The following is a 25,262-nucleotide window of genomic DNA, read 5'->3' as shown; positions in this document are numbered from 1 at the left end:
GGTTATTTTTCTGCACCCCAAAACCCTTAGTAAAACAGGAATTTAAATATACCTGATCTTCTCCAATAACTTTCTCAGAGATGAGAAAATTCATAGGGTGGGGGAACTTAAACCCTAATCTGAATCCAGATCAAGGAAATTTTCCTGCTGTAAACATCTGTGAAAGTTGGGTGAGCATTAGGCAAACCCAGGAATCCGTGTGGTTTCATTTTCTGACCACGTTACATTATTACATGGATTCCATCAGGATTTTAATTTTTGTTTGCTTGGTTTGTCAGGGGTTATGTTTGCATACCTGGTTTCTTGGTGAAAAAGGCAGAGTCATTTCCATTCTCTGTAGGATAGGCATAAGTAAATGAGAATACATGGAACAATATTGGGTGGCTCTTGTGCACACGACAAGAGCAAATGTCAGCCCTGTCCTGAGTTCTGCCAACACTCCTAATTCCTAGGCTATGTCACCCTGGCACCCTGCCACATATCCACAAGGCTTATCATCACTTATACTCAACAAAAATTCCACCCTTCACACAGAGATTATGCCTTATGCACAACCAATTTTCTCTTTAAGACAGTAAGAGCTGCTGCTCCAGGACCAGGGATTGACTGGGGCTGATCTGGTCTCTCCTTGCAGTTAACCTACTCCTGGCATAAATTCAGACACACAACTGCTGCCTGTTTGCAGTGCCAGACAGCCCCAGGGAGTGAAGCATGGAATATTCCACATTCTGATGTGGAACACACCAGGAGCACGTTTTACTTGGGACCGAAATCATACCTCACTTTCAGGAGCTCTGAAACACATCCCATTCCATTTGGATTAGTGCAAAGGAATACAATGCACATGCCCAGGCCACCAGGCACCATCCTTTCCCAGTTCCAGCCTATTAGACCAGTTTCTACCAGCTGACTCAAAAGGAAGCTGACATTTGATAGTTAGATTTTCAGGTTAATATGAGATAGGCAAGTTGGACACGTTGTGCTTTAGAAAGCAAAAATGAAAGGCGAGAGACAAGAGCAAAGGTGTTCAGTCTTTGAGGAAAGCACAAATTCCTACATGTGCTTTTTTACAGGTAGATTGTTGAAATAGCAAGCTGGACAGCAGGGCAAGTGTTTAAAGATGTGGTATTACATCACTTAGGCAGCAAGCAAGGTGGACTATTTCATCCCTGTTGTAGATTTCAGGGGATTCTGATAAGCATCAGACAGTCAGAAAGAGGAAAGATTATAGTTTTCCAGACACTGGAAACACACAATTTGGCTGAAAAGGAAAGGGACAAATTCTGCCTTCTATCACACTGATTTGTACCTGGAGCAACTCAGCTGAAGTCAGTTTTCTCAATGGAAATTGAACAAGGGATCTGAGACCAAAAAAACTGTGCAACTACTATTTAATGGACAGCTGACTTTCTGGAAATTGGATCTTCAGCAATGGAAGCACTTAAAGGCAAGCACTTAACGGGAATTTGTTACAGAGAACAGTAGGTGTGTGAAGATGATAGATCCCCAAACCTGTCTGAAACCTAAGGCTCAGCTCAGAGTCTCTGGGGACAGTGCTCTGAGCAAGGGTGAAGGAGGCTCCAGTTACACACCGGCCCATAAGCACAACCACTTGTTCTCAGTGCAAGGAAAACAAAAATAAATACAATGCAAGACAGCAGCATGTCAGAAACAACAGCATTGCACACTCAGCAGCTGAGTTGGAAGCAACCAATGTATTCAACACTTGCTGTTTTTCTTGCTATTCTTGCACTTATTCACATGCCAGGAATTTCTGAAAAGTCAACATTTCAGCACACTGACTCAGGAAGAAGCAGGAATTCCACCACACAGAGAGGGTGATGGCAGTGATCCTGGAAGCAGAGCCCTGTCTCACGTGCAGTGCTGCAAAGCAGTGTGACAGATGCAGGATGTGGCATCCCACAGCACCTAAAACGAGCTTGGGAATGGCTCATAGTGGGCAGACCTGGAGCTCTACTCTGTCTGTCTGTCCTGAGGCAAACGATACCTCCTGCCTCCACAGCCAGCTATGATTAAAATATTACACAATTTGGCAGGACATTAATTCACATGTTTATGCAGTAATGGCAAAGAAACTTTCATCACTATGAAAGATGAATTATATATACACATGTCGTTATTTTCCTGTTTGAGGACTTGATATTTGACAGAAGGAAAAAAATGAAAAAAAAAAAACAAACCCAAGAAAATAGAAATCCCCAAGATTCCATACAAATTGAACTTTGTGAACACACCCCATTGATTAGTACCTTTGCAGTGAATTTAATGCCAAGCATAGAAAATAGACTGCCCAGAGACCACAAGGCAAGAAGAATATAACTCCTTTGGTACTTGGTATCTCCTCATCATCTGTGCTGAATGAATTACATAGGCAAAAACAGCAGGGAAATTGGCTTATTTCATGGTCTACTTAAATCTTCTAACAGGCACATTTTCTGAAATCTGAACAAAATGCTTAGATCTATCAAACATCTGAGTGTGTTTTTGCTTTAAATGGCAGCTGTGGTGTTATGCAAATGTAGCTCTACATGTAATTAATGTATACTGTGATAAAGCTGCCAGTTATTAATAAAGTCCAAAATAGAATCAGAAAACTTTTTTTTTTTAAGTGTACTGTGATTTTCTATATATGATCAGACCTTGCATGTATATTCTCAGCTGGAACTATAAATAGCATCTAATAAATGGGACAGGAAGTATTGTCTTAGTCTGTGTTCTATTCTTTGGCTGTCCTGTCCTTCCTTTTAGTGTGTTTCCTCAACTTTGGGGTTTTCACATTAGTTCTAGAACAATCAGCTCTGACTCAGGGGAAATATCTCCCTCCTGCTTCATACTTAGAAAACAAATGAACGTCATTTTTCTGTAGGACTGAGCCTCAGTGACCCTCTTTATCACTCATATTGCACATTTTCCATTACAAGTGCTTCCTGTTTTCCCAAAGAATGTTACAGCAACAGAAGCATTTCCCCTGTGTGTGAAATTCCAGAGAATCCAGGTTAGTGGTGGAGGCAGGGATTTCTGCTGCTGCACTGAGGGGTCAGACCAAGCCAGGCACAGGATGCCTCTGCTGCTCCTTACCCTGCGTGCAAATCCAGTCTCCTCCTCAAAGCAGCAGTGCATGGGAGCCCTCAGACTGGCCTACCCTATTTCTGAGGGCTTCCCCTTTCCTTTTATCTGGCTTTTTCTGTCTTACCCTTCCTTTTTTTCACTTCACATTGTCCCTCTATTTTTAACTCTAGAAAAAACAGACATTCCTCCCACAAACATCCTTCTATTAACTGCCTGTCATATAAACCCTTAATCTCCTAATGTTGGCCCTGAGTCTGCAATGAGGAGAATCTCTCTAGAGTCCAGGGAAGCTCATTGATGTCAGCTAGCACAAAATGTCACCATTTTTCTTTTCCATCAAAATCGTTCCTGGTTCTAGCAGGAAGAAAACTCAGATTTCAAACAAAATATCTACCACTAATACAGCAGATTTGTTTAAATCCCACTTGTAAATGCCACTGATTCATTGATAATAGACATCCCATTTTGTTGTTCTTGTTATTTTTTCAGACAGACATACTGTGAACTTTATGCTAAATGAAGGAAAGTGGAAGAATTAAGAAAGCCTGGGACAACAGTGAAAATAACATAAACAAACAAAATTTTCTTTTTGTAATGGAATGTATGTATTTGTTGTGACATGCTTCATCAGGGATCATTTTGCAATTAGATGTTTCCATTTAAATCAAGAATCATTAGTTAAATAAAAAGGTAGAACTACAGACAAATAAATGAACTCCCACATATATTGAGCTCTACCACAGCATCTCAGTTAATCATGGTGAAATGTGTAAGCTCCCTTAATTAGCAAGTCAAAGGCAACTGGATTTTGTTTCACATCGACTTTCTCTGGGCCTTACTTTTTTCTGCAGCTCTTTTTATCAAAGCTCTGCAGTAAACTAGCAGTCAAGTCTGTTCCACAGAGAATGTTCTTGATTACTCATTTGCAAGCTTATTTCAAAATAGATCATTCTAATGGATGAAGCCTAAATATGCATCAGACCTGTTAACACCTGCATTTATCAGCTTGGCTCTGTGGACAGCAGCAGACTCCACTGGTCCATGGCTAAACAGCACACTACATGGCCACACCATTTCCTTCTCCAGCTGTTCAGCATGGCCATGCTAACCAAACTCAGTGCTAAAAGACCAGTGCTGGTACTAAATATTACTTTATTTACTGTACAAAATCCCAAGCTCCTTCTCACAGGCCTCATACATCCACTGCACTTCTCCAACCTTCCTCACAGCTCCCAGAGCAGAAAAAAATACAGAAAACTGCAAGAATGCTTATTGAAAAACAAAGCAGCTGATGTGTGTTCACCTTTCCACATAAACCTCTGCTTTAATTAAAATGTACCTACAGTAGAAGATCTCAGCCTCACTCAGTGTATCCCTGATATCCCCAACTTATCCAGATCCTCCAGACAGACACAAACTCCAACAGAGTGAAGAAAACTGCTTTTCAGCTTCTGGAAAAGTATGCCATATTTTTGGCAAAGTATGCCATTTCTAAAAAAAACCAGACATTTTTTCAGAGACAACAAGAGGGAAACTGTTGGAGGTCAGGCTATTCCCAACTCCTGGAGCTGCCTAAGGAATGGGGAGGTAAGGAGAGGACATGTTGGTGTCTCTGCTCCCCAAAGCCTTGTGTGTTTGTTTCTCAGGATGACACTCACAGAGGGCAGAACATTTGCTAGCAAATATCCCAGTCCCAGGGAATGGGGATAGCAGGACACACACGTGTCACAGTGGTGTGGTGCCACCCTCTCACTGAACACATCAGTGTCATACTGCCTTAGAATGAAAATAAACCCATCAGGCCTTACATCTGCTGCTGCCATGTTATAGTCACTGTATTATGGCATCACACGATGCATAGTTATGTTTGTAATGGGCTTCCTCTCAAGAATTAGGAGTATTTCCTCCTATGCACCTCGTGGATCAGAGTGCTGAATCTCCTTTTGCAGCATCTCACCTACCAGATTCCTGCCGGGACAACGGTGGAGCACAGCCAACACCTAGGAAGGTTTCAAGCATCTGCAGCTCTTTATTGTTCTACAGCCCAGCCTTTTATGCCCCTGATTGTTGATGCATTGCACCTGTGTGCCCTCTGCTCCCTTTGGTGGTTGGTCAGGGCCCCTGGGCACTCCAGGGCTCATTGCTGTCACTGCTGCTCACTGCTGCTCACAGCTGTGCCCACTGGGGATGAGGCTCACACAGCCCCACTCCCAATCTCCACACACTGAGTGCCTACAACACATTCCAACCACACTTGGCCTCTGTGGCTCTGTCAAGCTGTGCTTGTTTGCCTCTAGGGCTCTTCCCTAGGCTTGGGAACTCTGTACTGTCCTACAAGACCCCCTGGAAGTTAAAATGTGAGAGCACTCAGTCAAATGACAACTCCTTGCACAGGTTTTAGGTTTGAGGGACTGGTTGCTGGAGGAATTCATTATCCCTCAGGATTTGCCCAGCAGCCCCACTGCAGTGCCTGGCATGCACAGTAACCTCCACATCCTCTGGCATGCCCTTGCACCCAATGAGCCCTGAAAACTGTTTGGGTTTAGTCCCCCTCCACCCCATTCTCAGTCCTGTTTCCAGGGGGCTGAGGAGGGGAGAGGATCTGACATTCCCTGTGGCTTTTTGCCTTTTGAAGAGCTCATCCAGCCAGCAACCAGCAGTCTACAGACTCGACTGAGGCTACTGCAGAACATCCAGCTGGCCCTTCATTTGAAAGTCTCTAAAATATGAACTGCATTTCAAATTGTTTATGATCTGTCATCAGCAAGATCTTCCTCTCCATGCATCTCCAGCCCTTTCCCTCTCCTTAGGCAGCCAGTGTGGAAGCTCCCAGCCCAAACAGGAACCACAGTCACTGCTGCAAGATCAAGCAAGAAATAGAGCCCTGTGCAGAAAGCAGTTCCACTCACAAATTTATATTTTACATCACATCAGGAGAACAAAAAGGAGAGAAAAAAGGAAATGGAGAGGACTGCAGTTAGAGCCATTAATGTTTCATGAAACCTCTCACATCCTTGCTACAACTGACAGGATAAAAAAGATACAGTCATTAAAATTCAGATAACAGAATACTGCCTTGGTGTTCTTTATATTAAAATTCTGGGCTGAATTATTGCTTTGCAGAAATATGTGTCTCTCTATTCTCTTGCATCAGTGTCTCAGGAAAGACTTAATACTTCAGCATCAGCAACAAGAGCCTGTACTGCTCATGTAGTGCTGTTGTTGCCTTATGGGGAATGGTTTTTGTTATATTACAGGAAGGTGTCTGCGGAACAAGATGTACATGTATATTTCAAGGTCATTTTTTTCCCTTTTGTTAACAAATGTAAACACCAAAGTTAAAGAAAAAGACTGAAATACTCATAGGTAAAGTTTCCCTATACATCTGTAAGTTCTGGGAGATGTTTTGCAAAGGAGAAATTTAAGAACTGCAATTGGGACCCACATTTCCACTGAGCTATTCTGCACAGAACAGTGTTTCCAAGGTGACAAAAAGGCAATGTAAATAAAAATCATTCTCAGAATTTCTGAGCAGAACTCAAAACTTTTGAAGCTTTAATTTAATCTAGCTTTTATGAAAATATAAAGGTTTGATTTGGGTTTGTTTTTATACTATTCCCTTATGAAGTCTAGGAGAAAAAATACATGCTTTCTCACCATATTAAAAAACATTTACATAGCATTTATATTTAGAAGTGAAAAAGATCATGAACCAAGAAAGAGTTTTACAAAACTTACCTGGTGAAAACAGTTTTCAGACTTTGCCAAAAGCAAAACAACATTAAGTTTTCCCATCCCTGCTTTTTGGAGATTATGAAAATGTCTTTCTTTCTTTCTTTCTTAAGCACAGGGTTTTGGTAGAATGCTATAAAACAGAACAACACACTCTTTACATGCACCTGGAGCCCCTGATTTATCCCACAGATGTAAAGCCCAGGCTGATCCATTACCCTCCTGCTTTTCATCACACAAGCCAGGCTGACACACCTGCCACTGATGGCTTTTCTAGCCAGGCATCAGCACTAATGAAGAAAGGAAAATTTGTTTAATGAAGAATCAAGTGCACTTTGCCAAAATATATAAAAGGAAATAATGGGGCACAACCCCCAGATTTTTCAGAAATTTGCCTTCCTTGATAAAAAGCATAATTATTTGTTAGCCTGTGCAGCCTGCTGTGTTTTAGATATGGGATAGATACAATTTTACTTGGCCCTGGTGGAAATCCTGAACAGATATCAGAGGGAAAAGATCTTCAGTTAGGTTTCCATATGCAATTCTTTTAATTGTATGTTGTCAACACTGAAGAAGGGCACATGCAACTTTTAGGGTCTCTCTGTAGCAAAAAAGCATTTGGAACTAAGTGTGCACCTTTGAGTTTTCTGCATTTCCTCCACTGGTAGCTCAAACAATACATCTTGTTTGTAGTGCAAGCAACTCCTATAAATAAATCCTATAAATAAACTCTAAAATAACAACAGAAACAAACCACAAGTGTGGCCTCTGGCTGTTTCCTGATGATGAACAGAGCACGTGTCACAGGTACAGAAAGCCTGTGGAAACCACTGCCAACTTCAGAGCATCAAGTTCAGGCAGGAGTGATGAGGAAAGTCTCTCTGCTGAAACCATTTCCCACTCTCAGAAAACACCACACCTTCCTCCCAGCCCTCATTTAACTGGGCAGGCAACTGCTTCGCTCTCAGTCCTTAATCAAAGACTGCTTATTAGAAGTTTATTTCCTTTTCTTAAGTATGGTACAACCTAGTATTAAGACCATCCTAAAAAAGCTGGAATGAAAAATGTGGCCTCAAATTAATGAAAGCCAATAGGAACACAAACACTTGCAAACACTTAGTCTGATTTAAGGTTCAGTACAGAGTGCAACATTTTCTCTATGTACATTCCCCTCCCTTTAAGGGTTTAAATGAGTTCTGAGATGTAATAATGGAAATTTATATTCTGTGCAATTCATATTTCCCTGAAAAGTGTACTTGAAAACATTTTAAATTGTGTCACAGAATATATGAGAGTTAAAAGTATTTTCCCTTATACTATGCATTTTATGTAGTTTATGCTATTAAAAACGAAACTAAAGTTTGACAGGACATTAAATGCTTGAATTATTGAGAATGAAAAGCCTATTATTAAAATATAAAGTTTATTTTTCTTAAAGAAGTATGGCATAAATACACATTGAAAATAAACTTTAACTTCTTGTTTACAGTAACCTGACTTTTCTAGGTTCCTCTCCTTACTCCATAACCAGGCTCATGCACCAGTGCACACGTGGAGGAAGCTGGCATTAGCTTGAAAAAAACTTACTGAGACTACCAGAGTCTTCCCTTATCTTTGGAAAACACTTGTGCTAAGTGGGTGGCAATGGCAGTACCTTTCTATTAACCTCTGTAAGATGTGTGAAGAGACACAAAAACACACTCATGGACTCTTCCACACTTTGTCTCTCAAGATTGCACTCATCTTCTGGATTTTTCTTCAAATCTCAGCTCACCCTCTATTTTTGCCAACGCAATCTTCCAAGAATAAATAATAAAGCTTAATGCTGTGAAACTTTAAAAACAAGAAACTAAAAATGTTATATCTGATGATTCCAGCAACTTCCAAATTGACCTATGTTAAAATGATAAATTTAAGTCTACACATAGGGACCAAAGAGAGTTTGAATTATCATAATTTCCCTGGAAGTTGCATAGAAATAATAGATTAATTTCTTGTGCCAAAATCAAAGATCTGGAGAGGTCTTCAGGAGTCCCAGGGCTGCACAGCTGCACACTGGCCCCAGGGACAGCATTGGAATTGTCAGCAGGACATGACATACCAATCACTAGCAAGGGGCTGAGACAACTGCTTCTCACAAAAGCAGGTTTTATCAGTGAAATGGAGTCAATAAATCCATAGGTACTAATTTCTCTTTTGGATGTTTGACAGGCATGAGTCATTGCTATCCTTTTATCCTTAGAAAGATAACCAAACTCTAAAGGGTACCAAAGGGATTTTGAATGGTAACCCTTTAAAATTAATCTACTTTTAGAACATGATTTTTTTTTTTTAAAGAAGCTGTGCATGTTCAGCTGGCACTGAAGTAATGCTTAACTAATAATAATAAAGAAATTTCTCTCTGATATGAGCTACAGATCCCTGGCAGGACTCATTGTGTTCTGTGTTTTAGAAACAGCAAATGATACTTATTAACATATTGATATGGATCTCAACCTGCACAGAGATGCCACATCCTGCACAAGGGGGCACATCCCTCAAGAGGCAGCCAGGAGATCCCATGGTGTCTGTCCCAGGTGTCTTTCCATGTCCAAACTTCCTGGGCATTTCTTCTGCTCAGGCCAAAGCCTGACCAAACTCCAAAGCAGACATAAAATTAGGAATATGTTTTAGCCTTACATATCTATCTCTTTCTTTCAGTTCAATTTCTACTGATTTCTCCTTTTTATCAATTTAAGGGTTTCATTATGTGGCAGGGGAAAAAAATCAAAGAAATCCAGCCCTCTGCCTATTATTGTGGAAGGCAAAGCACCAACACTGTGAGACTCAGGTCACTTCACTGAGCTAAACTTTTCCCTTTGCTTTTCTGTGCCCTAAGAACTGCCTCAGGATTTGGCATAGCTTAAGAAACAGAAGGTGCCTTTTTTAAAAAGGCACGTGCCTGTCAGTACTGATGCAGGCAAGGAGAAGACAGAAAAGTCCAACCCTTGTGTCTGGCCATGGATCATGCTGCTGTTGGAGGAAACAGGGGACTTCAAAGCAAAGAAATTGGAGCTGAAGAGGAAGGGAGGGAAAAGCAGTCCAGTCCACAGAATATGTTCACAGTGGTAGACTTGAGATTATACAAATTATATTTTAAAATTTCAGAAGAAAAGTCTTCCTGCTTTGCATTTTTTTCAAATTGAAACATCTCAAGAGACCATCATGTGGGAAAAAAGCAAGGATTAGCACAATGATGCATGTACTAAGCAGGTATTTTCTGACTTCTCTCATTTTATAACAATGCTGTAGAAGAGACCCAGCTCTGTTAAAAGCATTCCCATCATCTCCCCTTGTATTGCCATGACTTATTCATGGAAAAGAAAAACTAAATATCTGTACGAGTGATTTCCAGTCTTCTATCTTCCTAAAAGAAGGTTATAAAACTGCTTGATTACAGCAACTACCAAGGAACATATATGATATTTCTGAAAGAGGCAGCTTGTAAGGGACATATAAAACACTGTTAAAGAACAGAGACATATCCTTGTGTGCTCTGAAAACATGAGGTTGGCTGACTTCTGCAAACCGTGAGGGTAAATTAATTAATTTCTTTTCTGGATGTCTACTCTTTCCTGTTCAATAATATGCACAAAATCCTCAGCTTTGGGAAAAATAACATTTCCTGAGCACTGCTACTAGGCATTGGTGGGAAGCAGAATTATAAGAACCAGACCAGCCAATTGGTCTCCTGCTCATCTGCAGGCTTTCCTGGGAGGGCAGTGTCAGCAAGGACCATGACTGCAGGTGTGCCAGTGTGTTTGTGGAACAGACACACCTCAGCCCCAGCCACAGCTCTCTCTGCTGACACTGAGGAGCAAGGGAAAGTCAAAGGACTCCCACCTCTAGCCCTGGGATAACTAATCCTTCTTCTCATTTTCCTTTCAAGTCTAAAGGACAGCAAGTGGTGACATTTAAATGCCATTCTGCCTGTTTATGGGATATTTTCCTTGCACACAAGAAGGAAGAAAACATAAATGTGAATAGGCAGGAACTGACAGAGTGTGTTTGAAAGAAGGATGTCTCTGTCTCCAAAGTCCTTGAGTCCCTGGCTCTTTCAGATTCCATGGCTTGCTTTTGCAGGGCTGTGCCCAGAGCTCTGGTGGGCCAGCCTGCTCTGTGCCACCCCACACCGCCCAATGGCCCCCAGCAATGACTCAGGCACACAAGTCCACCCCTCCATTCACCCAAAAGCATCACTTGATCTCTCTGCTTCTCAGATACCTGTGTGTTCACTTCAGAGACCCCTAATCAACTCTCCCCAGTCACCCAGCAGTCTGAAAGAGATTTGTCTTCCCGTCTCAAGTCCCCATCTGCAACTCTAAAGTGCAGCCTCTCCATCCGTGACTCTCACTATTAGCTCGTTCAGACAACCACTTATTTGGAAAAATACATCAAGACACTAGAGACAAGGAAAGAGAAATGTATCTTAAAAGAAGCAAAATAACCAAGCAATGTGTAAATACGGCTGAGGTCAACAGCAGAGTAAGTGAAAATGCAAGCTTCACATTCCTTTCCCCAGAGAACAGTGGAAAAAGGAAAAAGAAGCTTAATCTATTACAGCAACTATCTAATATCCTCACCTCCTTGGTAGTGAGTGGTAGGAAGGATCCAGTATTATCCTCCATGAGGAACAAAATAAGACCAGCTATTCATTCTTTCTGTAGAGTTTGAAAACACAATTCTCTTTCACCAGCTAAACATGCACCACTGCTGGTTTTCTAGCACTGAAGCTGCCCCTCTAATGAAGCATTCAGGGTAACACAGTCACCAGAAGCAGCTACTGCTACAATACTCAGCTCTGCTACTGCTTCCCTGTCAGAAACTTTGGTGGAAAGGGTGATGCACCAAGTCTCTTTGGGGTCTGGCCAAGTTCCTTCAATCTAGTTTGGCCAGCCCCCATTAGCAGGCCTTCCTTTTACAGCTGTGATTGCTAGAGCTGAGTGGGTTAGGGGGGTGATGGTCTCTGTTCCTGGGACATAACTGCTGGTCTCTAGCCTCCCTGATAAATTTTAATCACCCAATCCCAGGGTGCTTCCTCTCCAGTCTTTCAGTTCTGGATTTCTCCCCTGAAATTGCTTTCCTTGAGAATTTTACAGCTAGCTAATTGACTTGCTGTTCCTTCTCCTGCACTGTGCATGAATGAGGTCTCTTCAGAGTTCTGCTTGCTGCTCACCTCTTTAATAAAAGTACTGTATTGTATTCATAAACCTGGATGGAAGGTCACAGAAACCACAACAGCATTTAAAGGGGAATGAATAATCATTGAACAAATACTGGGCATCTTTAGAAGAACTCAACTTCCTATGAAAATACCTGAGACCAGTCTGTGGATAGGGAGAAATAGACTGTCATAGGCTGAAATGGCAACGCTTTAAGAAGAATTGCAAGAAATATAATCTTTTCTCTTTCTCTTTTCCTCTCCTTTTTTATTCTTTTCTATTCTCCTCTGTTTTAGTATTTGATTATTTGTGGTACCTCTTTCCACAGGAAAGTCAAAGATGGAAGTCAATGCTTTGACTTCTCCCTCCCCCCAATTTATTTTATGCATAAATTTCCATTTTGAAAATGTTATAGAAGTTAACATTGATTATTAGAAGAATTTTGATCATAGGTAGATTTGTTATTTTTTGGTTATTGATAAAGAGGTATGGATTCCAAGAAATATCCTGGTGCTTTCCTGCTATGGATAACAGTCTTGTTATGGAGTGGATTTCTCTGGGTAGAAAGGGAATGTGACAGTAAAAGCAGCCCATGTTCTAGGCCATCTTGTTTCTGCATATGGATTCAACAACAAAAAGTCACAAAAATGCAAATTAGTCATTGACAATTACACAGTCAATGTGTAATTGTGTTTCAGAGCCAGAGATGAAGTGAGGCCATTCTTTCTGTCTTTCCAAAACTTATTTCATTGAATGTCATTTTACATTTTGGACACCACCTCTGCATCCACAAAAGTGGCCACCCCTACAATACTTGGCATCAGACACACTCTGTGTGTGTATACATGTTTTTATCTAAGGTATAAAAGTATTTTTAAGCTGGAATGTTGCTCTAGATCTGTGTTTTAACTTTGTGACTACAAAATAGATTTTTCTCATAGGTTTTCTCTTGAGGGTTTTTTTTTTTCTCTCTGATCTCAAAAAATTCATAAACCCAACATTTTGTGTGGCATTTGGGCCTTTTTATCTCTTAGCATCATTCAAAAGAAGGAATTTAAACTGCATGTGATGGAAAGGTGAACAACTGAGAAAATGTTCTGCTGCTGCCCCACAGAGGTTCCTACACTGCTGCTCCATTCTTTTAACTCTGAATGAATGGCTGAGCTAGATCTTGCTGACATTTTCTTCTAATATTGCCATTCCAGATTTGGTCTGACACCGATTTTAATTTGGGAGAAAATTGTACCTCTGGCACCAGGTTCTCAATTCAGAACATCTGTGCAGAGGCTTATGAGCTCTGCAGGGGTATCTGAGTTATTTCTAATGACCATTTAGGTGCCCAACAGTTTTCCATTACAGCTGTTTTCTCTAAACACCTGAACTGACCATGAGGTTTCCAGGGAACTAGATACTGACAGATTACTTATTTCCTGTAGTAATAGTTTGTAATCCTCTGGAGTCAGGAAACTTGTCTGCTTACACATTCAGGCAACAGATTTCTTTTTCAAGAGCTCAAAAAAAAAAAAAAAAAAAGCAAGCTCAAAAAATTTCTTCAATAGGGAGATAAAGCAGATCTCAGGGACAGAGAATAGTTTTGCTTGCTGTCAAATGGGAGAATGGGCACTTCCCTGGAAACAGTGCTCTGCTCAGTGCTGGATGGGACACAGCCCATGGGCCAGGAGGTAGGGAAACAAAGGGAACAGACTGATTGGGGTATGGACAGGTGTGAAAGTGTTTTCCTGTTCTCCTGCTCCCTGTCCCTCATGCATCAGCTAGAGGGGGGATCTGTAAAAGCTCAGATAATCTCAAAATGCCTTTGTGCCAGCAAAAAGCACTCAGGTATGTACTTACTTTAAAAAGACAGATCCCCCTCTGCTCCACATTGCTTCCCCCCACAATATCACAAGGACTTTTAAGCCTTTTTTTCACTCATGTGCTTCTATTTTAGTAATTAATGTATCTACCATAGCAACACATTTCAAGCTTGAATACATATAGTACATTTATTGTTCTTGGAAACACTCTCAGATACACACTTCAACTACTTATCTTTCCTATATCATATTCACAACAGATGTTTTTCCCCTTGTACAATAATTACTTGTACTCTGTTCCCATTAGGTATGCACAGAGTGAAAAATGATATGATTACTATTTAGTCACTTTTAGCCTAAGTAGCCTGGAGGGTTATATTTTATGATACATTTCTAATCACAGTACCATGATAAAATGATACAGAACAAGTCTAGAGTTGCATCTGACCATCTACCAATGGATAGATTTTTTAGAGATGACCCTGATGTTCAATTACTGCTCTGGAAGTCAGCATTGACATCCTGATCCCTTGCTTGCTACAGGGATAAGTAAAATCATAACTGAGCTATTTTAGGCTATTAAAAGAGTCTCAGGAGGAATTAAAACTGCAAAATGGTCTGTCAAAACCAAATTCTGTCAAACTGGTGTTAGTCAACTTTTCCTGAGCTCATCATTCCCCCATCAGCAGTCAGAAGGGCTGTACAGAGTTTCCTAACAAGAGCAGTGCTCTCAGGCACTGAACCCATCCCTCTCCTGCTCTCCCAGCTCCTCTAGCTGGGCACACTTATGCCATATTTTTGCCACCTGTTTCCCTGTAAGACCCTACAGAGTCAGGTGTCAGGTGCAGCTGTTTAGGCTGGGATCTCTTGTCTCATGTCTGTGGTGTAGATCCTGGAGTGGCCCTGCAGTGCCAGAGCTTCACTAGAAATCAAACTCAGCTAAAATCCTGTATGAGATCCACTCACATCTTGGCCAGGTTTTCTGTCAGGACACTCACTGCATCCCACATGATACAAAAGCTTCCAGTGAGTGCTTTCACCTCAGCCTATTTGTGTAGAGGTGTTTCTGCAGTAACACATGTATGAGTCATATCTTTCTTTTATCACGAGGGACCTGCATCAGCATAAAAAGGGAAGACCTTACTTGAAATTGGTGATTTCTATAAGAGAAAAGAATGAAAGCTAAAAGGTTTCTTTCCTTGCAGAAAAAATATAATAAACACAAGCACACTTTTGACGTGTGTCAGAAAGAGCAAATAAAATGAAAACATGTTCTTTTTCCCTAGAATATCTAAGAAAATGGTGATTATGATGTTGGAATTTATGGCACAAAGGAGAGAATTTGAAGGGTTGCTAATGTTAGAACAAGTTGTAGCAATTCAGAGTCCCTGAATGCATGGAAGAAAAATAGCAGTGACATCATTCAAATGTGTTGCAAGTTCTCCAGGAAACTTAACTTAGCCTTTCACCCTGGGCTGAAAAATCTACAGCTTCAGCTAAAACCTTGGCCATGCACTGCGTAGGGTGTACATCCTGTGCAAGTGTGCTGGATAACACACCCTCCTCTCAGGGGTGGGACCCATGAGACACATCCACCCTCACTTCAGAGACAGGAAAGGGATGAGAAAGATGCTCCAGCTCATGAAATATTGCAGACTCCAAAGGAATACCTGTGGATGTCAGAAAAATCCAGGAAAGGAGGCAGACTCAGGCTCTGAACCTTGAAAGTTATTTTGGCAGTTTGAGAGCGCTTAACTTCTATAGACTGCTCCTGAATGCCTGTTCTCCTCATGTAAAGCAGGGGAGGTCATATAATGGAAATCACCTGACTTTTCCAAGGACTTTGGAAAGGAGCATATCTTTTGGTACCACTCAAATAAATAATAAAGTATTTAGCAAGGACCTGGTTGCTAGAAAGTATGGTCAGAGAAACAGAAAACATCTTGAAAATTGGGTGTTGGTTCAGAAAATGCAGACTGGTAGGGGGAAATAAAGATGTAAAATTTTCCAATACCAGCATGTCTCACTCTTTGCAAAGAAAGAGCACCCCACAGATTCATCCATTCAAGGGCTGCTATCTATGGCTACACTACAAAAGTTCATCATTGACTTCCTGAAATTTCACGCACCTGGCTCCTGTGACACCTCCTCCTCCACATCATAAACAATGATGTTTGTGCCTTGAAGCTAAGAGCCCAACAGATAAAGGATATTTGATGGCCACCACACTGGAGACATCGTGTTCAGTGTGCAAACCTGGCAGTCTCCAGGCCAGCAGTGTGTAATTCAGAGCTCCTCTCTACCCCTTGTTCAGTGAAAGAGAGCAGATAGTGACAAAGGGGACAAGAAAAGAGCTGCTTGTGTCACTGCAGGGAGACACAGCTGGCTTTAGCCATCCTGTGCTGCTTGCCACAGCTCAGCTACATTTTCCTTTTTAAAGACTGGAGGTGAGTGCTTGCCAGGCCACCAAGGTCACCAAAGGCCAGGTGACAGGCTGACCTCTGTGCTGCCACCAAGAGAAGAGCTCAGGTGGTGGTCCTGGTGTCAGCTTCTGCAGCTGTACTCTGAATATACCCCCTGAGTCTGAACCCTTTTAGTGGTAGTAATTCCAAAAAGGAAGTGTGTTAATGGATACCTAAAATACTGCCAAGTCCTTCAAGTGCATGCTTGGAATACTGGCCAACATGGGCAGAAAATGCTTCTTTTCCCTAATTTCAGACATGCTGCTTTCATTTTGAGCATCTTGTTTGAGATGTCTTACCCTCTCTGACCTCTACGTTCTCCAAAATTTCAAAATCATAGATTCAAACCAATCCAGCTCTAAAAATCTCCAGGGCTTTTTATGCAAGGACTTCCCAGATGAAACTCCTGCTACCTTTACAAAGTGCACCAGGAGCAGACAGGCACTCACTGGGAGAGACCGGCCTCCCAGTCTGCCCTGTCACTTCACATCCTAAAAAAATATTGTGATGTGACACAGAGAACCTAAAATAACAACTAATTCCATTTAGAAATAACTGCATTATTCATCACACATTTTCTGGGGTTTGTCCTTTTGTTTTTAATACTGAGGATAGTTGCATAAATGTTGCAATGTTTGTTTCTCGATTAATTTTTTTCTTGGCAGTTTATCTCTAATATATACTGATGTAACTAAAGCTATCAATTAGTTTATAAGATTTGTTTAGCTCTTTTCCTTGAAAAAAAAAAATTAATGTTGGGGATATGCTTGTTTATGAGGAGGATTTGCTAATATTTTCTGTTTGCAATTTTCTTCCCACAGCTTTAATAAGCTTTTATGTGTAAAATGGAAATGATACTAAACCTCTTTTATTTCAAAGCATAGGGTAACCAGATAATATTTTCTTTCAATACAATGAGATGGAAGAAATTCAGTTCTGAAACTGTTGCTTTTTAAGAGGAGAACAAAGGCATAAGAACAAAAGAACTTTAAAAACAAACAAACTAAAAAAGTCCTACCCTACCTACAAAGCAGGAAGAGAAATAAAAGTAATAGCATGATGAGCAAGAGATCCTCTAGAAACAAACTTTTCCTTCACATTTCTTTGATGCCCCAGTCTTGGCTCCCACAGATTTTAGTCAGCAGGCTTTGAGTCACTTAAAAAGTTTCTGAAATAGCTGCAGTTGTCATCCTTCCTATTTACCCTGTAAAGTTTATTTTGACCTTTGTATTATAGAACATCTTGGTGTTGGTGTAACACATTCAGTGTCCTTGTCACAAGTCTGCTGCCCAGGCCTGGTGCAGGGGAGTTTACTTCCTCAGACTGGAGTAGGTGACATTTTCAACCAAACAAGCTGAAAAAAAACCCACAAAAGTAAATAGAAATATTCTTTCCAAGTTCTGATCCATCATGGTAAGGTTTGTTTTCATTTCCATACACAAAACCACCCTGCTCTGGCAGCCAGGGGAAGGAGGAAGCACAGACCTAATGAAAACATCTTATTACAGCATTGTCACAACAAATTTGTCACCAACATCTCCCCCAGCCCCCTTGATCTTTCACTGAGTGCTACTTCTGCTAAAACTGATTTACCTTTTCGTGATATCTATTATTTCTCAAATACAACACTTTTATATCAGGAACTCCATTAGCCTTCAGAAAAGTTGACTTTTTTTTTTCTTTATAGTGCTATAATTGTCAATTTTATTTTGTGTGGTGGTCTAGATAGTGGGATTCTACTTTGTCGAAAAGACAATATATTTTTACAGAGTTAATGCTTGTGAAGAATTCCACATTCCCTCAAAGGCTTACTCTAGGAAGTAGGTATAGATCCTTTTATTTTCAGTGTTGGCAGTGAAGCATAAAGTATGATAATTAAACAGCAACAGTGTATTTCTATGTCTATCATTGAGGAAAAAAAAATCTCTAATGAAATCGACAAAAACATTTGATTGGATTCAGTAAGGTCCAAGTCTAACCACCTGGCCACCTCTGATGCTCAATACCACATTTCATTAATTTTACTGTGACAGGTGCCTGTTGTGTATACAAAAAGCTGCAACATCATGGGTTTTTAAAAAGCACGAGCAACACAAAATAAATTTCACTGCTGTAAAATTTACGGCTGTAAAAGCCACCCATTTATATAGAGAGATTCATAAATTTGATTGTGGATTTGGTGGTTCTTTTTTTCATTGATTCATGTGGTGATTTAAAAAGTAAGAAGTAGAAACTGTATCTCATTTGCAGGTGACTAACTCGTGACTTCCCCTTAAAAAGTAAAGCTCCTCCCATTCTCTATCTACTGAATCCATGATGTCAAGAAAATGCCACCCCACAGGCACAAAAATGCATGGATGTGCACGTGGATGAAACTTCTATTGACACAAACAAAACTTCAGACATCTCCAGGCAGGATTTAGCCCAGAGGACTCAGTGTGTGTGACAGCTCATTTATTCTCATGGCAATGAACTGATGAAGGAGAAAGGCTCTTAATGGGACACAGCAAGCTTAAAGAGCAAAATGGGAATTCAGGAAGCCATTCAATTGCTTTTTTTGAAGATACTCCTGCATTTCAAGTCTGTGCTCAGCATGGTGGCCCCTGCTCCCTCCAGTCCCCAGTGAGAGCTGATTTGTCCTTCAACTACAACTGCAGATGATGCAGGACCCTTTTAATGCTATTAAACTCTTCAATTCACAAGCTGTCTAGGCAGACTTGTTAAAAAAAAAAAAAAAATCCAGAAGAGAGGGTAGAGAAGATGCAATAGAAGAAAAGATAAAAGACCAGGCAAGCCTCCACTTCTCAGACCCACATCACATGATAAATTGCAGAAAAGTACCTTCACTATCACATTCTGTGTTTCTTCAAAATTCCATGATAAATGAAATAGTTTAGTTAATATATTGTCCACTTTGAATTTTAAATTATGGAGTCTTTAAAGTACAGTGTTTGTGCAGCATGCCAGGCAATCTCAGCTTTAGGGACAGAAATTCTTGCAAGAATATTGGGAGGAAGCTTTCAACCATAATCCCAACAGAAGAGACACACCAAAATCCTTTGCATCTGGTTTCCTTTCTTCTCTTTCCTTGTCCATACGTGCACAGAACAGGTTGAGAACCTGGGTTAGATTAGTCAAATGAAATAGAGATAAAACAGGTGCTCTGTGGATTTCACCTGATTTACAGCTTGAACCCTACAAGGGCTAATCCCTAACATCACTACTCTAAGTGGCAAACTCTGCTGTCTTTCCTGCAAATTTCAAAGCACTGCACTACCACAAACTGGTTAACATGGGCAAAGAATACAGTTCCCAGTCTCAGTACAACACAGATGTCTCTCCAGAATATTGGTCATAGATTGAGCCTTACCCTAATTTTCTGGGAAAATTCAGCCTGGGAATAAAATAAAGATTAAAAAAAAAAAAAAATTCAAAGCAGATGTAATAGAAAAGAACAAGACAGAGGAAAGGAAGAGAAGAGGAAGGAAGAGTGGCCCAAAATTTTTGATTTTTTCCTACTTAGCAACAAGTAGACACCATATTCCGGTGGAGTACCATGTACTTTGACAATAAATTGACAAAAGATACTGAAGAAAGTGAGGAAGAGTTGAATTACCAAAAGAGCTCAAACCTCACAGTCCAGCATTGATACCAAAAAGATGACAAAAATTTCATTACTAAAACGTGGACACCTTCCTTCCACTTTCTCTGGTGGCAATTCAGACCTTAGCAGAACAGCTCAGAAACCTAATATACATCTTTGATTTTTTAAGATCTTCCCCTTACAGAATAAATCTCTTTTTTTTCCAGAAAAAAAAAGCCTAATTAGACTGTGTCACTAATTAGTTTTCATGCAAGTCACTAGGATGCAGTGGAGAAAGTGAGCTACTCCTGAAAGAAAACTGGAGAAATGACAGAATTTCCTAAAAAAAGGAGTGGCTGTAGCTTCCAAAACACAATCACAGCTGACAGAAATTCTCACCTCTATTTGCAATCTCACCAGAGACCAAGGACTGAGAAACCACCCAGGAAACTGCTTGATGCCCTGTGCCAAAGTGAACTCTTCAGATTTAGAATGAGCAGAAAGGCTGAACTCTGTGAGAACACTTCCCCTAGCACTGCTCAATGTTTCAGGTGGTGTACTGGGGAGAGCTGGGAGGTTTTGGTCTCTCTTACTCCCAGAATGACATTTTTTACCACCAAAAAAAAAGGTCATGGACAATAAAATCAATGATGCACTAAAGCATTTCCTGAAAGTGCTCAAATATCTACATCAACTCAAACACATGCACAGTGAAGTGAGAATTTTTATTTGACAGCTGATCAGTGGGGAAGAAACAAATTAGTTAATGATAAATATCATTCAAGAGCCCAGTTGTTAGGGCAGGCATGCACAGGTATCATATAGATTACAATGTGCAACATTGATTTTTGAAGCCTACAGAGAAAGGGAAGTTGGAAGATCGCTCAGGAAGAAAGGAAAATAAAGAATGTGCCAAAATGTTGTGTAAAGGCAGTAAGTTGGAGAACATCGGAAATGTGGCACAAAACAGTGTTGTCAGGATGATGCTGGGAGCCAAAGACCCAGTGGCACCTTGAAAAACACCCCTATCTGGAAGAATTTTAACCTAATTTTCAAGAATGGAAGTTCAAGGACATCCTTAGTTCTTCAGCAACACCTTGAGAAGCCAAACAACACAGAGGCAGAAGAAGAACAAAGAAACAAAAAGTGAGCTGCTCTAGTTTTATTTTTGGAAGGAATTCAAGATCCCTAGTCATACTGCCAGTTGTACCAACACAACTAATTACAGTTCTGCAAAGGACCTGACGTCCTTTTCTTGTCTTTTTTCCTCTCTCTCCTTCTCATTCTAAGTTTTTTTTTTTTTTCTTTTTTAAATTGAAAGATGTTCTGGACCTGACACTGAATGTTTCACATGTCAGGAAAACATGAATAATGCAGTGGAGTGCTATGGTAGCGTGAACTGTTAGAGGAATCACAGCTGCTGGTCTTCACTGCTTGTCTAGACAAAAAATAGGTCTTGGGGATATTCTTGATGGCAACCAGAGGCTTCAGGACAGGTACTGAAATGTGAATTTCACATGCCATGTTAGTTCTGTCAGCACATGTTAAACAACCCTGTGGCCCCCATTCCTGCCCCCGCCACGATTTGTTTATCCTTCATCTGTTGAAACTTCTACCACATTGGCATTTTCTCCCTAGAACTTTTCCTCCAGAGACCTGAAACTAGAGCATGGACCAACAGGGGCTATTGTAGCTATCAAGCCATTTGACAACAAAACCAGAATCTCATATATCCAATACATGCCAATCAACATTCATTGCTTCTTTGTTTTGCTTGCTTTGCCTTCCAGTACTGTTGTCCAGGAATAGGGCCGTAAGACCTGAGTCATTTTTCCTGATTTTCAAACAAATATTAAATTCTAGATGTGTATAGGACTTAATTTTATTTTTCCTCCCTCCTCACTTACTATCTTTGCCTTTTGAAGCTGATATTCCAGCAAAAGCATCCTTCAGCTCCCATGCACAGCACTACAAGAAGCTCACCAGCATTCTCCCTGTGAGGCCACAGCCCATTCCTGCATCCTAATTTCTGCTATCTGAAACAGTCAAGCCCCTCAGCCTGTGAAAAAAGGGAACTTAAAGAACATGAGACTACTGTGTCAGAAAAGTCCTACAAGTTAAAAGGTCAAATATTAGGGGAATTGCCAGGTGAATTCCCATAATTCAGTTTCACCCCTGCATTCTGGACTGTTTCAGTGGTTCTGTTCTCATCCCACCACAGGAGGAATACATCCTGCAGTTCTCAGCTGCACTCAAATCTGAATTTAGGAATGAGGAGAAATGTGTTGAAGAGAAGTGGCTGAGATGCAGAGAGCAGCAAGGAGGGTATGAAGGTGCTCTCACATCCATGCTGTCAGTTCTGTCTCAATTGCAGGAGGTACATCCCAAATAAAATCACATGCAGTCAGCTAAGCCTTCACTTAGGGAATAAGTGCCACCACCAGATGAGACTGGCAATTCTCCATCAACCCTGAGTCATTTTTCATTGGGTTGGGAGTGACATTGACTTCACATCACATTGATCTGAACGAGGAGCCTCTGCCCCCCCCCCAACTAATCCTCATCATTGCACAGAAGAAAGCTCACAGGAAAAAAAGATAAAAGTGAAATCGCCATGGCCAAAATTTGTTTTGTAATAGAATAATATTAAGCTTCTGATGGGGCATTTCTCTAATTTTATGAAGGAGTTTAAGAACAATAAATAAATGGGCTACTTGAAAGCATTCTCAAGTTAATGTTGCTTTTCTCCTGCTAAGTCTGCCAATTATGGCATTTTTCCATTAACTGAGAACATAAAGTCCTTAAAACCAACATTGAGTCAGTTCTCTGAACTGCAGTAGCCTCTCAGAAGGGCAGCACTGTCAGAGTGTTTTCACTTTGCAGTGAACACACTGGCAGAGGGCAGGATTTCTGTGTCTGACTGTGAATTCCTTCCTGGCAAAATGTTTTCAGGAGTGACCAAGCCTCTGCTACCCGTTTTCTGCTAAAAAGGATCAACTTGGGCATTTCAATTTCCACAAGAGCACTGCAAGTAGCATGTAAAGGTACAAGATGGATCACTGGCCAGCTACCAGAGTTATGGCTTATTCTAGGTTTCATCTTAGGAGAATTTGAAGCAATGAAATTCATAAGTAACTTATCTAAAGAAGCTATCCAGGCAAAGTAAAATGTGTTATATGATAATCCCTAATGAGAAAGCTGCCCTGTACCATCACATCAAATATTTAGAGCCACCTCCCCATGATAAATTTGCATCAGGTCCCATGTATTACATGTCACTGCTGAGAGTTTGTCAGCAAAGCCCAACAAACGGGTTTGCACTTTCCCATCTATTCTTAGCCCTCTTGTTTACTTATTCTTACATGTACAAAGATGTCTACAAATCTGAACCTACTCTGTCAACCAGGCTTGTATCTACAGCATACATGCAAAGCTAACTTCAAAATGAATTTTTAATCATTTCTTTTTAAGGCTGAGAACGGAATGGATCAAACATTGAATATGTTGTAATTTTCCAAGTTCTTCTGATAGGTTTTTCAGTGAGGAAATAAGATATTTCTCAGCCCTTAGTTTTTCATCTTCAAAAATAAGAAATTCTCCTTGAGAGAAGAGTTGTTTTGCTTCTGGGTTAAAAAAAAATATATCCCTCCCAAAAAAACAACCCAAGTGCAGTTATTTTCTCTTTTCAGAATTACAAAATATGATACACTATGATCATTACTTTCTGGTGATCTTGAAGCAGCATGCGTGCTGCCATTTTCATTTCAGGAATGGGGTAAAGAGACAGACCAGTTTCTCCTGCTTTAGTTTATATACTTCCTTTGGAAAACATGGTGACCACCAGAAGGCATATTTGAGACTCCTGGTGACTTCTTGAAAACCATGAAATTCTAAGTATGGGAAAATTGCCCTTTTCCTTTCATCAGGTTAAGAACACACAAAAGAGAACAAGCAAATATCTCCTGACAATTCTTTTCCTGGCAGAGTGTGCAAGACAGACTTTGTGTTGCTAAAACTTCCTGTTCTGGGGTGATATTTAGATTATAAGAATATGCACTAATAATAAATTGTTTTTCATCTCCTTAGAGATACAGCAGAGATCTGAAAGTGCTCACAGACAGAGTCAGCCACTTATGAATATTTAAGGAAGACATTACCTTGCTTGTTTATTTTATATTTTAATGTTAAATGATGTGCAAACAAATCTCTAATATAGAATAACTTAAAAATATATATCTTCTAAAGTAAACTAAAACAAAGTCTAAATTGTTCCTGTGATAAGAATATTTCAGCTTACTTTCCCTTCAGCTTACTCAACCAGCTTGTTTATATAAATCTAATATTTATTTTCAATGTATTTAAATTATTTGCAATAGGATATCCTATTAAATAAATTGTATTGAGTTTGAGGGGAGAAGCTGCTCTATTCTGGTATTTTATTTCTAAACTAACAAAAAAGAGAAATATGGGGCTTTTTCAGCCTCCTGAGATTTCTGATAGATTATTGAATGTGTGGTTTTGGGTTTTTTTTGTTTTCCTGGCTAAGAAGTACACAGAAACACAGAAAAATATCCTGCAGGAACAGTTGATTGAACTGGCCAAACACTGATGGTAAAAATGAATCTACCTACAGGAAATTGGTGAATTTGAAAATGAGGGATTATCAGTGTAGTAATTATGATTTCAAGGAAAATAAACAAAGAACAATTTCCTCATGTCTTGGAACCCAGAATTAAAATATTTAGACAATATAGATTCAAATAAATGTTTCCAGTTCTACTGTCACTGCAAATTTCTGCCTTTTTGGTCTGAAGACACTTCAGTGGAACTTGAATACAATAAGAAATGAGAAATTGAGGATTTTCTTAGAGGGGAAACCATGATTTTGCATCTCCAGTATGAGATGGAAAAGGCAAAGGAACACTTTGAAATAACATGTGGAATGCAATCAGCTGAGAAAGACTCCGACTCAGGACTGTAGTTAGGAAAGAGCAGAGAATGAGAGCAATGTCTCTGTCCATGCAAATTCAGATATTCAAGTTCTTTTTGTTAGAATTCCTTTTTCCTACTCCCCATGAAAGATAGCAAATGTTAATATTGGGATTTAATGAAAGAAACCAAATCCCAGAGCAGAACTTTACAGAATTGCTGCTATTTAGATGCTCTAGGCTCCCAGGCAGAGGTAGCCCAAACAATATCTGACAAACAATAGAGGTAGCAAAAAAATATCTCACATTAGCAGGGTAATAGGGAGTGATGATTTTCCCAGACTGAGATTTTACAACTTTGGCACGGGATGTCAAAAAATTCCAGTAACACAGAGCCCCTCAGGCCAGGGGTAAACCCCCTGGTGGTGTTGCCTGCCCTCCCTTCAGAAAAA

The sequence above is a fragment of the Haemorhous mexicanus genome, chromosome 7 (assembly GCF_027477595.1).
Source record: "Haemorhous mexicanus isolate bHaeMex1 chromosome 7, bHaeMex1.pri, whole genome shotgun sequence".
Classification (NCBI taxonomy): Eukaryota; Metazoa; Chordata; class Aves; order Passeriformes; family Fringillidae; genus Haemorhous; species Haemorhous mexicanus.
Note: the sequence above shows the minus strand (reverse complement) of the source record.